The 15,774-nt window shown below is 48.6% G+C and overlaps 2 pseudogenes across 1 annotated transcript in view; one reads left to right on the forward strand and one right to left on the reverse strand.

The window, feature by feature from the left end:
- Positions 1-15,774, forward strand: part of LOC109910219 (catenin alpha-1-like) — a 248,566-nt pseudogene that overhangs the window by 129,816 nt on the left and 102,976 nt on the right. Inside the window, exon 9 of the transcript XR_004204173.1 lies at positions 15,512-15,592. The product of XR_004204173.1 is annotated as a catenin alpha-1-like (transcript). The remainder of the gene's footprint in view (positions 1-15,511; positions 15,593-15,774) is intronic.
- Positions 5,705-9,642, reverse strand: LOC116354944 (leucine-rich repeat transmembrane neuronal protein 2-like; annotated as a pseudogene).

Raw genomic sequence — 15,774 nt, forward strand, 5'->3', positions numbered from 1 at the left:
AGGGTCACTTTTCATTAGGAGCTTGTTAGCTAGCCTGATGATAATGATACTAATAGCATGGGCTCCTCCTAGCTAGATTTAATTGTTAGCATAACATTTGGCTGTCTAGCCTGTTTGCTAACGTCTTAATGTTAAGCATAACATTTGGCTCTCTAGCCTGTTTGCTAACGTCTTAATTGTTAGCATAACATTTGGCTGTCTAGCCTGTTTGCTAACGTCTTAATTGTTAGCATAACATTTGGCTGTCTAGCCTGTTTGCTAACGTCTTAATTGTTAGCATAACATTTGGATGTCTAGCCTGTTTGCTAACATCTTAATTGTTAGCATAACATTTGGCTGTCTAGCCTGTTTGCTAACATCTTAATTGTTAGCATAACATTTGGATGTCTAGCCTGTTTGCTAACGTCTTAATTGTTAGCATAGCATTGGAACGGTTTGCTTGGTTGTGATTGGTTGCAGCCAGCTCCAGTTCAGTTCCTCACTCAGTATTTTTTGAGCTGTATAATTAACAAGCTGCTGTCCTACGACCTCTTCTTTCCTGTAGTCCACGATCAGCTCCTTTTTGTTTGCTCACACTGAGGAGCGTTTGTTGTCTTGGTACCACACTGCCAAGTCTCTGACCTCCTCCCTATAGGCAGTGATCAGGCCTACCATTGTTGTGTCGTCAGAAAACACAATGATGGTGTAGTAGTCGTGCTTGGACAGAGTACAGGAGGGGTCTGAGCACGCACCCCTGAGGGGCACCCCATGTTGAGGATCAGCATGGCAGGCATGTTGTTACCTACCTTTACCACCTGGGGGCAGCCCGTCCAGGATCCAGTTGCAGAGGGAGGTGTTTAGTCCCTGGGTCCTTAGCTTAGTGATGGGCTTTGAGGCACTATGGTGTTGAGCGCTGAGCTGTAGTCAATGAACAGCATTCTCACATAGGTGTTCCTTTTGTCCAGGTGGGAAAGGGCAGTGTGATTGAGATTGCATCATCTGATGTTCTGTTGGGGCGGTATGCAAATTGTGGTGGGTCTAGGGGTTTCTGGGATGATGGTGTTGATGTGCACCATGACCAGCCTTTCAAAGCAAGCACTACAGGGCGGTAATCATGTAGGCATGTTACCTTGGTGTTCTTGGGCGCAAGGGACTATGGTGGTCTGCTTGAAACATGCAGGAATTACAGACTCTCGGGAGAGGTTGAAAAATGTCAGTGAACACATGCGCTGAGTACATGTCCTGGTAGTGAATGTTGACCTGTTTTAAAGGTCATACTCACGTGGCTACAGAGAAGAGTGTTCACTTTGGTTGTGATGTCATCTAGCTGGTTGGTTGTGATGTCATCTAGCTGTGTGGTTGTACTGTCATCTAGCTGGTTGGTTGTGCTGTCATCTAGCTGGTTGGTTGTGCTGTCATCTAGCTGGTTGGTTGTGCTGTCATCTAGCTGGTTGGTTGTGCTGTCATCTAGCTGGTTGGTTGTGATGTCATCTAGCTGGTTGGTTGTGATGTCATCTAGCTGGTTGGTTGTGCTGTCATCGTCATCCTCTTTGACCGAGGTCCTCTCCCTCTGCATCCCAAATGGCCTTTCCTTATTTACTGCACTGCTACCCTTATGGGCCCGGGTCTCAAGTAGTGCGCTACAATGGGAATAGGGTGCCATTTGGGATGTATCATTGTCCTTTTGAGATTACTAATTCGGTGTTAGAAAGGGGGGGACTAATTCGGTGTTAGAAAGGGGGGGACTAATTCGGTGTTAGAAAGGGGGGGACTAATTTGGTGTTAGAAAGGGGGGGACTAATTTGGTGTTAGAAAGGGGGGGACTAATTTGGTGTTAGAAAGGGGGGGACTAATTCGGTGTTAGAAAGGGGGGGGGACTAATTCGGTGTTAGAAAGGGGGGAACTATTCGGTGTTAGAAAGGGGGGAACTAATTCGGTGTTAGAAAGGGGGGGACTAATTCGGTTAGAAAGGGGGGAACTAATTCGATGTTAGAAAGGGGGGGAACTAATTCGGTGTTAGAAAGGGGGGGACTAATTCGGTGTTAGAAAGGGGGGACTAATTCGGTGTTAGAAAGGGGGGAACTAATTCGATGTTAGAAAGGGGGGGAACTAATTCGTGTTAGAAAGGGGGGACTAATTCGTGTTAGAAAGGGGGGGACTAATTCGGTGTTAGAAAGGGGGGGACTAATTCGGTGTTAGAAAGGGGGGACTAATTCGTGTTAGAAAGGGGGGGGACTAATTCGGTTTAGAAAGGGGGGGACTAATTCGGTGTTAGAANCCCAGCCCTAAAGGGATGTTTTCTCCTCATTGTTGTCCCAGCCCTAAGGTGATGACACTATTTGTCATGCTGCAATCTGTCCCAAATGACACACTATCTGTCCCAAATGACACACTATCCTATATCCTATATAGAGCCCATAGGGCTCTGGTCTAAACTGGTGCACTGTGTAAGGGATAGGGTGCAGTTTTGGGAGGCACAACTGCTCCCCCCCACCACTCCTCTGTTTCTTAACCCCATAGAATAACATGTCCTGTTGGTCTTAGCCCCATAGAATAACATGACCTATCCTGTTGGTCTTAACCCCATAGAATAACATGGCCTGTAGATCTTAGCCCCATAGAATAACATGGCCTGTAGATCTTAGCCCCATAGAATAACATGACCTATCCTGTTGGTCTTAGCCCCATAGAATAACATGACCTATCCTGTTGGTCTTAGCCCCATAGAATAACATGGCCTGTAGATCTTAGCCCCATAGAATAACATGGCCTGTAGATCTTAGCCCCATAGAATAACATGGCCTGTCCTGTTGGTCTTAGCCCCATAGAATAACATGTCCTGTCCTGTTGGTCTTAGCCCCATAGAATAACATGTCCTGTAGATCTTAGCCCCATAGAATAACATGTCCTGTCCTGTTGGTCTTAGCCCCATAGAATAACATGTCCTGTCCTGTTGGTCTTAATCCCATAGAATAACATGTCCTTTTGGTCTTAACCCCATAGAATAACATGTCCTGTTGGTCTTAATCCCATAGAATATCATGACCTGCCTGGGGAAGAATGCTCATTATAAGCCAAGACATGACCACCTGGTTGCAAGTCTATCCTCGCTTACCCTCTACCTACCACCCCCCCCCCCCCACCCTCTCCTCCCTCCTCCTCATTCTCCTTTCCTCTCTCCCTGCCCCCTACCTTCCAAACAGAGCACAGAAAGACCTGGAGATGGAGGGGGAGAGAGGGGTGCTCCTTTCCTCTCTCCCTGCCCCCTACCTTCCAAACAGAGCACAGAAAGACCTGCAGATGGAGGAGGAGAGAGGGGAGCTGCAGTGGCGGCTGCTTTGGTCTGATGCTAATACACATCCTCTCTGTGCTGCATACCAATGTGTCCTGAACCTGCCTCTCACCCTCCTCTGCTTTAGCCCTGAGCTCTCGGCCCTGAGCCCTCAGCACTCAGCCCTGAGCCCGCAGCCCTGAGCCCTGAGCCCTGAGCCCGCTCTGTTTGCTGATCACAGGAGCAGCATTAATCCTCAGGGAGACTCTCAAGAGTTTAACCCTCTCTTGTAAAACTCAATGTTTGTGTGCAGACACCCCTCTGTTTCTTTTTGTTTAGTAGTAGTACACCCCCAAACTATCCTTTCTGCCCCCCCCCCTCCTGTCCTTTGCCTGGCCCCCTCCTGTCCTTTGCCTGGCCCCCCCCTCTCCTTTCTGCCTGCCCCCCCTCTCCTTTCTGCCTGCCCCCCTCTCCTTTCTGCCTTTCCCTCTTCTCCTTTCTGCCTGTCCCCCTCCCCTCCTCTCTTTCTGCCTTTCCCTCTTCTCCTTTCTGCCTGTCCCCCTCTTCTCCTTTCTGCCTGTCCCCCTCCTCTCCTTTCTGCCTTTCCCTCTTCTCCTTTCCTTTCTGCCTGTCCCCCCCCCTCCTCTCCTTCTGCCTTTCCCTCTTCTCCTTTCTGCCTGTCCCCCTCCCCTCCTCTCCTTCCTGCCTTTCCCTCTTCTCCTTTCTGCCTGTCCCCCCCTCTCTCCTTTCTGCCTTCCCTCTTCTCCTTTCTGCCTGTCCCCCTCCCCTCCTCTCCTTTCTGCCTTTCCCTCTTCTCCTTTCTGCCTGTCCCCCTCCCCTCCTCTCCTTTCTGCCTTTCCCTCTTCTCCTTTCTGCCTGTCCCCCTCCCCTCCTCTCCTTTCTGCCTGCCCCCCCTCTCCTTTCTGCCTTTCCCTCTTCTCCTTTCTGCCTGTCCCCCTCCCCTCCTCTCCTTTCTGCCTTTCCCTCTTCTTCTTTCTGCCTGTCCCCCTCCTCTCCTTTCTGCCTGTCCCCCCCTCTTTCCAAGGAAGGGAAATGTCAGCCTGACAGTCTCTCACAAGAGCAGGATTGGTGGTATGTAGATAAATGCCCTAGTTGGCCGTGTTGAGTGAAGGATGATGTTTTTTGTACCGACTGTTTTTTTTGCGTGGCCGACTGACTGGCAGCAGCAGTAGCAAGCTAAATCTTTGCTTGGATCACTGGTGTGGGGAGCAGAATATTACATTATTTTTTTGCCTGTTCTTAATTGGTTCAATGTTGACGCTGTCAGAGCGTGATTAGGGTCTGTGCTGTTCCATGGAGGCTTGGCTAGCTGGGAGCCTCTAATACGACTGGACTCCTCCTGGGACAATGTATTTTCGGCATGAGAGGGAGAGAGACTGCAGAGCAGAATGGGTTTTTCATTGTTCGTCATTAATCTCTCTCTGTACTAGCTTAGATATCTGATACTACCTCTCCAAAAACACTTCTACCGAGTGTGTCTGGCTCCTGGTGAACTATTGCAGTAGAAAAAGGTTACGCTGTGGCTACCAGTTTCTGTCAGCGAGCATGCTGGTATCTGTCCACACATCGTTACACTAATCTCTTTAATACTATAGTGTGGCTGATGACGGGGAAGTGTTTACATGGTCTGATACATCTCCACATGTCATAGATACTGTAGACGATTTGGCTAAGCAGGTACTGGGGCATGCTGGGACATTCCCACACGTACAGGGCTAAGCAGGTACTGGGGCATGCTGGGACATTCCCACACGTACAGGGCTAAGCAGGTACTGGGGCATGCTGGGACATTCCCACACGTACAGGGCTAAGCTTTTAGATGGCTTGGCAATGGACTTCATCGAATCAAATTAAGACAAAAAGGCTAATGAGTGTTCAAGGACCAGAATGGAAAGGTCCTGTTTGGATCCAGAGGGAGGAACATTTATGGAACCTCAATTGCAACAAAGTAATGTTTTAGATTCAATTTCCATTGGAGATTTAATTCAGATTGTGACATAAATAAACATTTATTCAATATTCATAGTAAATTTACAAAAAAAAAAGAACAAATGTGACAACAAAAAAAATCATTTAATTGAATAACCCTTTTATATACTCGCTACTGTACCAACAAGTGTTTGTGATGGTGACAGACTGTGGCTACTGCGCATCTTTAAAAAAAACACAAACATTTCATCATAATCGAATGTCCCCCTTGGAAATGATATGGACCATGTACCTGTAGCCTTACCGTCTCGTAGTAAAGAGGGATTAGTCTCCAGACACCTTGGCTAAAGATGTCATCTTCTTCTCTCTGGTGCTGTGGAACATAGTGACTGATAGTAATGTGGTGACACATCTGTCTACCGGGTTTTTCTTCTCTCTCTTCCTGTGGAGACTGATTTGCCCACAGCCATCTGATATGAACAATCTTGCATTCATATAAAATAAATGGTGACTATTCCTACTACATCCTCATCATCAGTCTCTTCGCTGTCCATTCCACCCACCCACCAGGCATCAACTCTCCCACTTAATATACTAATCGCATTGATTTCTCAGAGCTAACGAGTAGAAAGTATTTTGTTGTTGTATAAACTGGGGGGGGGGGAGCAAGAAACAAACTCTGTATTGTTTGAAATGGTCAACAGCCCATATGCTGCTGCTGCTGCAGGGAAAATACATAGTTTATACTTCACACTCTTTGTAAGGCAGCTGTTGACACTTGCACTGCCCGTAGCCGTTGATGATAACCAGCGCTCCCTCCTCGTGGCTGGGCTCGTACTCGTTATAGGGTACCTGCGTGGCCAGGTCCGCCAGTTGCTGCCGCTGCTGGGTCCTCATCTGGCGGCGGTTCTGCATGGCCGAGCACTGGCGTATCCTGCGCATGGTAGGAGGGCAGCACTTCCGTGAGATGAACACAACGAAAATGATGAGAAGAAGGTAAACAGAAGAACATCGTTCGTCGATGATCACCCTCTGGGTTAGGACCGTGTTGTCCGTCTCCGAGAAGTCCTCGGGGACTCCCACTACCGCTCCACCCCCCCGCCCTCCACCGTGGTTGCCAGGGCGGTGCGCGCGCGGCGGTCGTTGTCGTTACGGTCGTAAAGCGCCCCAAATCCCCGTAGTAGCCCTGTGTGGGTGTCTGCTTCATTACTCCGAACAGAGAGCTGGTGACCTCCGCCGTCGTGCCTGTCGACGAGTCCGTGATCGTTGACAAAGTGGTTGTGGTCAAGACGACAGGTGGCGGCGCCGTAAAATTCAGACAAAGTTGGAATCCATAAACGGCATCCAGTATCTCCTCGCCCTGGGCGTACTCGGGTGTGACACAGGATGGAGTGTTCCCACCTCCCCTTGAAGGTGCTAAGCCAAGTGGCCAGGGAGCAGATCCCTTTGGTACATTCCCAAAGGTTGCTGGACAGCCCCACGGTACCTAGAGACCGCCACATATCCAAGACCAGAGGGTCCAGGCTGCCTAGCTTGTTGTTATCCAATAGGAGGATCTTCAGGTTGGGCAGCGTCTCGAACACGTCCGGGGTCAGCACCCGGATCTCGTTCCCCGTTAGGTCCATCTTCTCCAGCGTGGTCCAGGTCCACTCCATGTTGCAGGTCAGGTTGAAGATCTTGTTCCACTGTAGATAAAGAAACTGCAGAGCCACCAGGCGCGGGAAATGAGCCAGGTTGATCTTAGTCAGCTGGTTGTGTTCCAAGTGGAGTTCTCGGAGTTTAATGAGGCCAGCGAAGCCGTTCCGGGCCAGGCTTCGCAGCCGGTTGTTTGACAGACCCAGTACTCCAGGCTGCGGCAGTCCCAGAAGGCCCGGACGGGGTGGTGGCGCAGCGAGTTGGAGCGCAGGTGGAGGATCTGCAGCTTGCGGAGGCCATGGAACAGCTCAGGCTCCAGCGCAGTCATCAGGGTGAAGGACAGATCCAGGATCTGTAGGTTGATGAGGTGGATGAAGGTTGTGTTTGGCAGCGTTGTGATCCGGTTGGAGCTCAGGTTGAGGTCTTTGAGTTTGTAGAGCCCCTGGAAGGCGTCCTCCTGCACCGTGGTGATCTGGTTGTGTCCAGTGGAGCCAGGTGAGCTGGAGAGCCATAGAATTGGTCCGGGCTCAGTTCAGCGACGCTGTTGTGGCGGAGTGATAACCCCAGGGCCCCCCTGTCAACGCCGTCCGGGGGCGCCTCCAGTCCTTGGGTGTCGCAGTAGAACTGCTGGTCTTCGCAGCGGCATTTCTGGGGGCAGGTTGTGCATGACGCAGGAGACGGCAGGCACACAGCAGCATGCTGAACACACACAGGCACAATGCCGTTGGTGCAGGTCCCACCAATGGCCACCTTGAATGGAAACCTGGGGGGTTAAAGATAATAAAATCAACCATGGGAGGGAAAGCTAATCTCTGCAGTACACATACTGCTGATCTGTGGTGGTAACACTTTTATTTGCCCTCTCTCTCTCGCTTTCTCTCGCTTTCCTCTCTCTCTCGCTTTCTCTTTCTCTCTCTCAGCTTTCTCTCTTCCTCTCTCTCTTCTCTCCTCTTTCTCTTTCTCTCTCTCTCTCTCTCTCTCTTCGCTTTCTCTCTCTCTCTCTCTTCCGCTCTCTCTCTCCTCGCTTTCTCTCTTTCTCTCTCCTCTCTCTCCTTCTCTTCGCTTTCTCTCTCCGTCTCGCTTTCTCTTTCTCTCTCTCTCCTGCTCTTTCTCTCTCTCTTCTCTCTCTCTTTCTCTCTCGCTTTTCTCGTCGCTTTCTCTCTCTCTCTCGCTTCTCTCTCTCTCTCGCTTTCTCTCTCTCTCGCCTTCTCTCTCGCTTTCTCTCTCGCTTTCTCTCTCGCTTTCTCTCTCCCTTCGCTCGCTCTCTCTCTCCTCTCCTCTCCTCCTCGCTTTTCTCTCTCGCTTTCTCCCTCTCCTCCTCTCTTTCCCGTCTCTCTCACTCTCTCTTCCTCTCTCTCTCGCTTTCTCTCTCTCTCTCTCTTTCCGCTCTCCTCGTTTCTCTCTCGCTCTTCTCTCTCTTCTCGCTTCGCTTCTTTCTCTCTCTCGCTTTCTCCTCTCTCTCTCGCTTTCTCTCTCTCTCTCTCTCTCGCTTTCTCTCTCTCGCATTCTCTTCTCTCTTCCTCGCTTTTCTCTCTCTCTCTCCTCTCGCTCTCTCTGCTCTCTCGCTCGCTCATCTTTCTCTCTGTGCTCCTCATCTTTCTTTCTCGCTCCTCTCGCTCTGCTCTCTCTCTCCTCTCTCTCGTCACTCTCGCTCTATCTTTCTCTCGCTCTCTCTCTCGTCTCCCCCCTCCCACTCCACCCCCCCACCCCCTCAGTATTCTGAATTTCAATATCAACGACCACGTAGCATCACTGCTGTGTACATGAACATAGGTGTTCAGAGTTTACTTTGACGGTGGTCAAGGAAGGAAGGGAGATGAAGAATAACCTGCCTGAAAGGATTCTGTTACACGTGAAGCTTCTGTATTAATACAGGAAGCAGTGATGTGGAGGACTTTTCTCCCTTCAGCTCCTTCTCCTCCCTTTACGCTGACTTGTCGTAATTGGTTATGATTCGACAAAGAAGATCTGCAGGTTATTTTTTTTAAATATATATTTTTAATGAATGTTCTTTCCTCGTCTCTCTGCTTCTAGAATCAGTTTTGATTCAGTAGATTTAAAAAAAATGTTTGGTTCAGCTGACTCAACATTCTTTAAGAATTTGCTTTAAAGGATGTGCCATACCAATGTCTATATATATATATATATATATATATATATATATATATATATATATATATATATATATATATATATATATATATATATATATTAGATTTTTTTTTCTGTTATACAACACGTCAGTTGGTCGTTTAATGTAATCAGAAATCACGACTTGCCCCCCCCCCCCTCCAAAGGAAAATGGAGTAGAGAGAGAAGAGGAGGATGACATTGGAAGGAAGTAGACAAGCCTTCAACACCCCTACTAGCTCTCAGCCCCCCCCCCCCTCCTTTTCACTCTGTTTCCTATTCAGGTCCAGACTCTCTGGATAAAAGAGGATAACTTACCCATTCTTTTGTGCACGGCGGAGGCTGCATTCAACTGTCCTTTTCCACAGCGGACTCCCAAAGCAGCCAGACGCAACACGACTCCAAAGGGAGGATAGAAAAGCCCTTTTGAGTAGAAATCACAAAAGGACCCGGGCTCTTCTCTTCCTGAAGTGGTGAAGTGGCGGCGTTGCTCTTAAGCCCTCCCGATTGAAACAAAATCACAAATCCCATGTCGATGTTGTCGGTTTCTATTCGTTTATTCTTTCCTTGTGTCGTTTTAATCCCACATTTATCCAACAAAAAAAAGAAGGGTGCATTTTTATTTTATCAATAGTTTATATATATTTTTTAAGTTGCTGATTTGTATCCAAAGCGCCCTGGCACTCGCTGCTGTTCAAACCCCCCCCCCCACCCCCCCTCCCCTGCTTTTTGTTTGGTTTCCTTCGTCTTCCACTGCAATGATGTCAGCTCAATTGGTTAATTGAGGATCAAATGGTGCCCCTCTTGGTTGGGGGTGGGTCATTCCCTTCACCGTCCAGTCCCTAACTTGTTGATGGCAGGCAGGGAGCCGTTGGGTTAGTCGGTCCGTGGTGTGGTGGCAACACAGCCCACTGCAGCGATCAGAGTGTTGCTCTTCTCCTATAGGCTCTGGGCGTCCCGAGCAGCCAGCTAACGACGCAGGCAGGCAGTGGCAGAGAGAAACGACGAGCAGGAAAGCCAGGGATGTTTATTCTGAGCTTCGTCGTTGCAGCCACTCACCGCTACAGAGTGGTGGCAAGCCTGGGCGTCGATCATCAGTGCTGTTTCTCTCTCTCTCTCTCTCTCTGCTTGCTCGCTCACTCGCTTTTCTGCTTGCACACTTGCGCACAGTGTTCGAGCCTTCATTCCTCCTCCCTCTCCACGGCTTTTCCCCTTCTTGTCTTCCCTCGTTTCCTCTGACCATCAGTATATTGATCCTCCAACGTGTTGCGGCAGCTTCCTGTTGGAACCAACCAGGACTAACTAAATCTGAATGTGTGTGTGTGTGTGTGTGTGTGTGTACTACACACACTAGACATAAACTAAATAGAATTATTAAACAAATGGCTCTTATGAATCTCTGGACTCCTGGAGAAGGAGGGAGAGATGGAGGAGGGAAGGAAGAGAGGTAGGGAGGGAGATGGAAGATCAGTAGAAGTATGGTGCAAGGCTCCCTTGGTTGAACTGAGCAGGAGGTGGGTTATAGTCTGGATGGGTGTATATATATCATCTCATCTACCCAGAGGGCACTGCTTTCATTTAGAGTAAGGCTTGCTGATGTATGGGCAGCCGCTCTGTACTTCAATTAGAAAGGTGGTGTTGGGGCAGAGAAGTGGATTTTGATTTGTGCTTTGAAAAGGGGAGGCGGGTCCTGGCTCCAGTCGTGTTCTGACTCAGTTCAGCACTTTGGAAGAGGATCCGCGTTACCAGAGACCTTTGTCTCTCTTCCTCTCTCTCTCCCCCCTCCTCTTTCTCTCGCTCTCCCCCCTCACTCTTCTCTCTCTCTCTCTCTCTCCCCCTCACTCTTTCTCTCCCTCCCCTTCACTCTTTCTCTCTCTACCTCTCTCTCTCCACCGTCTCTCTCACCACCGGCCACCAATCCCCCTCTACCCAGCCAGCCGCCAGCCCACCCCATTCCCCTCTACCCAGCCAGCCAGCCCACCCCATTCCCCCTCCCCAGCCCAACCCCCATCCCTCTACCCAGCCAGTTGTATCTCCTGTCATGTCACCTGTCCGTAGCACCTAGGGCTGCTCGGTCGCTGAACCTAACTGTCAGAGGAGTTAAGTGGAGTGATTTCCTATGGAGGACCTGACCATTTATCATGCGCGCGCTGAACACTGATTTCAGGGTCACTTTTCATTAGGAGCTTGTTAGCTAGCCTGATGATAATGATACTAATAGCATGGGCTCCTCCTAGCTAGATTTAATTGTTAGCATAACATTTGGCTGTCTAGCCTGTTTGCTAACGTCTTAATGTTAAGCATAACATTTGGCTCTCTAGCCTGTTTGCTAACGTCTTAATTGTTAGCATAACATTTGGCTGTCTAGCCTGTTTGCTAACGTCTTAATTGTTAGCATAACATTTGGCTGTCTAGCCTGTTTGCTAACGTCTTAATTGTTAGCATAACATTTGGATGTCTAGCCTGTTTGCTAACATCTTAATTGTTAGCATAACATTTGGCTGTCTAGCCTGTTTGCTAACATCTTAATTGTTAGCATAACATTTGGATGTCTAGCCTGTTTGCTAACGTCTTAATTGTTAGCATAGCATTGGAACGGTCTGCTTGGTTGTGATTGGTTGCAGCCAGCTCCAGTTCAGTTCCTCACTCAGTATTTTTTGAGCTGTATAATTAACAAGCTGCTGTCCTACGACCTCTTCTTTTCCTGTAGTCCACGATCAGCTCCTTTTGTTTTGCTCACACTGAGGGAGCGTTTGTTGTCTTGGTACCACACTGCCAAGTCTCTGACCTCCTCCCTATAGGCAGTGATCAGGCCTACCATTGTTGTGTCGTCAGAAAACACAATGATGGTGTAGTAGTCGTGCTTGGACAGAGTACAGGAGGGGTCTGAGCACGCACCCCTGAGGGGCACCCCATGTTGAGGATCAGCATGGCAGGCATGTTGTTACCTACCTTTACCACCTGGGGGCAGCCCGTCCAGGATCCAGTTGCAGAGGGAGGTGTTTAGTCCCTGGGTCCTTAGCTTAGTGATGGGCTTTGAGGCACTATGGTGTTGAGCGCTGAGCTGTAGTCAATGAACAGCATTCTCACATAGGTGTTCCTTTTGTCCAGGTGGGAAAGGGCAGTGTGATTGAGATTGCATCATCTGATGTTCTGTTGGGGCGGTATGCAAATTGTGGTGGGTCTAGGGGTTTCTGGGATGATGGTGTTGATGTGCACCATGACCAGCCTTTCAAAGCAAGCACTACAGGGCGGTAATCATGTAGGCATGTTACCTTGGTGTTCTTGGGCGCAAGGGACTATGGTGGTCTGCTTGAAACATGCAGGAATTACAGACTCTCGGGAGAGGTTGAAAAATGTCAGTGAACACATGCGCTGAGTACATGTCCTGGTAGTGAATGTTGACCTGTTTTAAAGGTCATACTCACGTTGGCTACAGAGAAGAGCGTGTTCACTTTGGTTGTGATGTCATCTAGCTGGTTGGTTGTGATGTCATCTAGCTGGTTGGTTGTACTGTCATCTAGCTGGTTGGTTGTGCTGTCATCTAGCTGGTTGGTTGTGCTGTCATCTAGCTGGTTGGTTGTGCTGTCATCTAGCTGGTTGGTTGTGCTGTCATCTAGCTGGTTGGTTGTGATGTCATCTAGCTGGTTGGTTGTGATGTCATCTAGCTGGTTGGTTGTGCTGTCATCGTCATCCTCTTTGACCGAGGTCCTCTCCCTCTGCATCCCAAATGGCCTTTCCTTATTTACTGCACTGCTACCCTTATGGGCCCGGGTCTCAAGTAGTGCGCTACAATGGGAATAGGGTGCCATTTGGGATGTATCATTGTCCTTTTGAGATTACTAATTCGGTGTTAGAAAGGGGGGGACTAATTCGGTGTTAGAAAGGGGGGGGACTAATTCGGTGTTAAAGGGGGGACTAATTTGGTGTTAGAAAGGGGGGGACTAATTTGGTGTTAGAAAGGGGGGGGACTAATTTGGTGTTAGAAAGGGGGGGGGACTAATTCGGTGTTAGAAAGGGGGGGGACTAATTCGGTGTTAGAAAAGGGGGGAACTAATTCGGTGTTAGAAAGGGGGGGAACTAATTCGGTGTTAGAAAGGGGGGGACTAATTCGGTGTTAGAAAGGGGGGAACTAATTCGGTGTTGAAAAGGGGGGGAACTAATTCGGTGTTAGAAAAGGGGGACTAATTCGGTGTTAGAAAGGGGGGGCTAATTCGGTGTTAGAAAGGGGGGAACTAATTCGATGTTAGAAAGGGGGGGAACTAATTCTCGGTGTTAGAAAGGGGGGACTAATTCGGTGTTAGAAGGGGGGGACTAATTCGGTGTTAGAAAGGGGGGGGACTCATTCGGTGTTGTAGAAAGGGGGGGACTAATTCGGTGTTAGAAAGGGGGGGACTAATTCGGTGTTAGAAAGGGGGGACTAATTCGGTGTTAGAAAGGGGGACTAATTTGGTGTTAGAAAGGGGGGGCTAATTTGGTGTTAGAAAGGGGGGGACTAATTCGGTGTTAGAAAGGGGGGACTAATTCGGTGTTGAAAGGGGGACTAATTCGGTGTTAGAAAACGGGGGGGACTATTCGGTGTTGAAGGGGGGGACTAATTCGGTGTTAGAAAGGGGGGGGACTAATTCGGTGTTAGAAAGGGGGGGACTAATTCGGTGTTAGAAAGGGGGGGACTAATTCGGTGTTAGAAAGGGGGGGACTAATTCGGTGTTAGAAAGGGGGGACTAATTTGGTGTTAGAAAGGGGGGGACTAATTTGGTGTTAGAAAGGGGGGGGACTAATTTGGTTGGTTTAGAAGGGGGGGAACTAATGGAGGGGGGGGTAGGGGGGGGGGGGGGACTAATTTGGTGTTAGAGAAGGGGGGGGACTAATTTGGTGTTAGAAAGGGGGGGACTAATTTGTGTTAGAAAGGGGGGGACTAATTTGGTGTTAGAAAGGGGGGGGGGACTAATTTGGTGTTTAGAAAGGGGGGGGACAAATTTGGTGTTAGAAAAGGGGGGACTAATTTGGGTGTTAGAAAGGGGGGGGGGGGGACACTAATTGGGGTGTTTGTGGTGGGGGGGAGAAAAAAGGGGGGTGGGGGGGGGGGGACTAATTTGGTGTTGAAAGGGGTGGGACTAATTTGGTGTTAGAAAGGGGGGGGGACTAATTCGGTGTTAGAAAGGGGGGACTAATTCGGTGTTAGAAAGGGGGGGACTAATTCGGTGTTAGAAAGGGGGAACAAGAGAGAAACTCCTTTGGTCTCTGTTGGAGTTCCTCCTGGGCTGTGTTAGCGCTTCCTGATCTGAACCTCCAAACACCCTTAGGAAGAACAGAACAGGGAAATCACTTCGGAGCGAGGTGATTGGTTGGCCAATTAAAACTCATTCAACATCTAGGCGTGGCGCGGCGCAAGGGGGAGGAATAATCAATATGAAGAAGCTGCTGTGATCATTAGGACATTTTATTTCCGGGTATTTGATATACCTCCACAGACCAAGGGACTCATTAACTGCTTGATGAAGTGATATACCCAAATCCATCATCATGGGAAACTCGGGCAGGAGAAAGTCTGTACTGTTATCTCTCTGACTGATACTATCTCTGATTTCTGTACTGTTCTCTCTCTGACTAATACTATCTCTGATCTGAGATCTGTACTGTTCTCTCCTTGACTAATATTATCTCTGATCAGAGATCCGTACCGTTCTCTCTCTGACTAATACTATCTCTGATCTGAGATCCGTACTGTTCTCTCCTTGACTAATATTATCTCTGATCTGAGATCCGTACCGTTCTCTCTCTGACTAATACTATCTCTGATCTGAGATCCGTACTGTTCTCTCCTTGACTAATATTATCTCTGATCTGAGATCCGTACCATTCTCTCTCTGACTAATACTATCTCTGATCTCTGTACTGTTCTCTCTCTGACTAATACTATCTCTGATCTCTGTACTGTTCTCTCTCTGACTAATACTATCTCTGATCTCTGTACTGTTCTCTCTCTGACTAATACTATCTCTGATCTGAGATCCGTACCGTTCTCTCTCTGACTAATACTATCTCTGATCTCTGTACTGTTCTCTCTCTGACTAATACTATCTCTGATCTCTGTACTGTTCTCTCTCTGACTAATACTATCTCTGATCTCTGTACTGTTCTCTCTCTGACTAATACTATCTCTGATCTCTGTACTGTTCTCTCTCTGACTAATACTATCTCTGATCTGAGATCCGTACCGTTCTCTCTCTGACTAATACTATCTCTGATCTCTGTACTGTTCTCTCTCTGACTAATACTATCTCTGATCTCTGTACTGTTCTCTCTCTGACTAATGATATCCGTGAAATGTTTTTTATTTCTGTTCTAATGGTTTCAAACCTACGGTAGTTGTCCAAAGCACCTCTGGTCCGTCTCGCGAATCTCTGTAAATTATTGTCTTGTAAAGGCCTGTGATTCATCCCTCAGTGACTTTCAGCCACCTCGCTGTCTCTCTTTCGCTCTGTCTTCGTCTGTGTAAATAGTCATTACACCTCTAACCTTCTCTCGCTCTCTCTCCTCCAGGCTGGCAAGAAGGACAAGAGTGATGCTCTGAACACTGCCATCGACAGGATGACCAAGAAGACTAGGGACCTTCGCAGACAGGTTGGTCCCTCTTCTTCCTCCCTCCCTTCTCCAGACACCTCCCCAGGTTTATTTGTCTCCCCTCTGTCCTCTCATTCCTTCTTTCTCTGCATCCTCCCATTCTTTGTCCTTATCTCCACAGACAGGTTGGTGCAAATCCCCCTCTTCTCCTCCCTCAATCTCCCTCTCCATTCACCCCCCCC

Source organism: Oncorhynchus kisutch, linkage group LG19 (assembly GCF_002021735.2).
Source record: "Oncorhynchus kisutch isolate 150728-3 linkage group LG19, Okis_V2, whole genome shotgun sequence".
Lineage (NCBI taxonomy): Eukaryota > Metazoa > Chordata > Actinopteri > Salmoniformes > Salmonidae > Oncorhynchus > Oncorhynchus kisutch.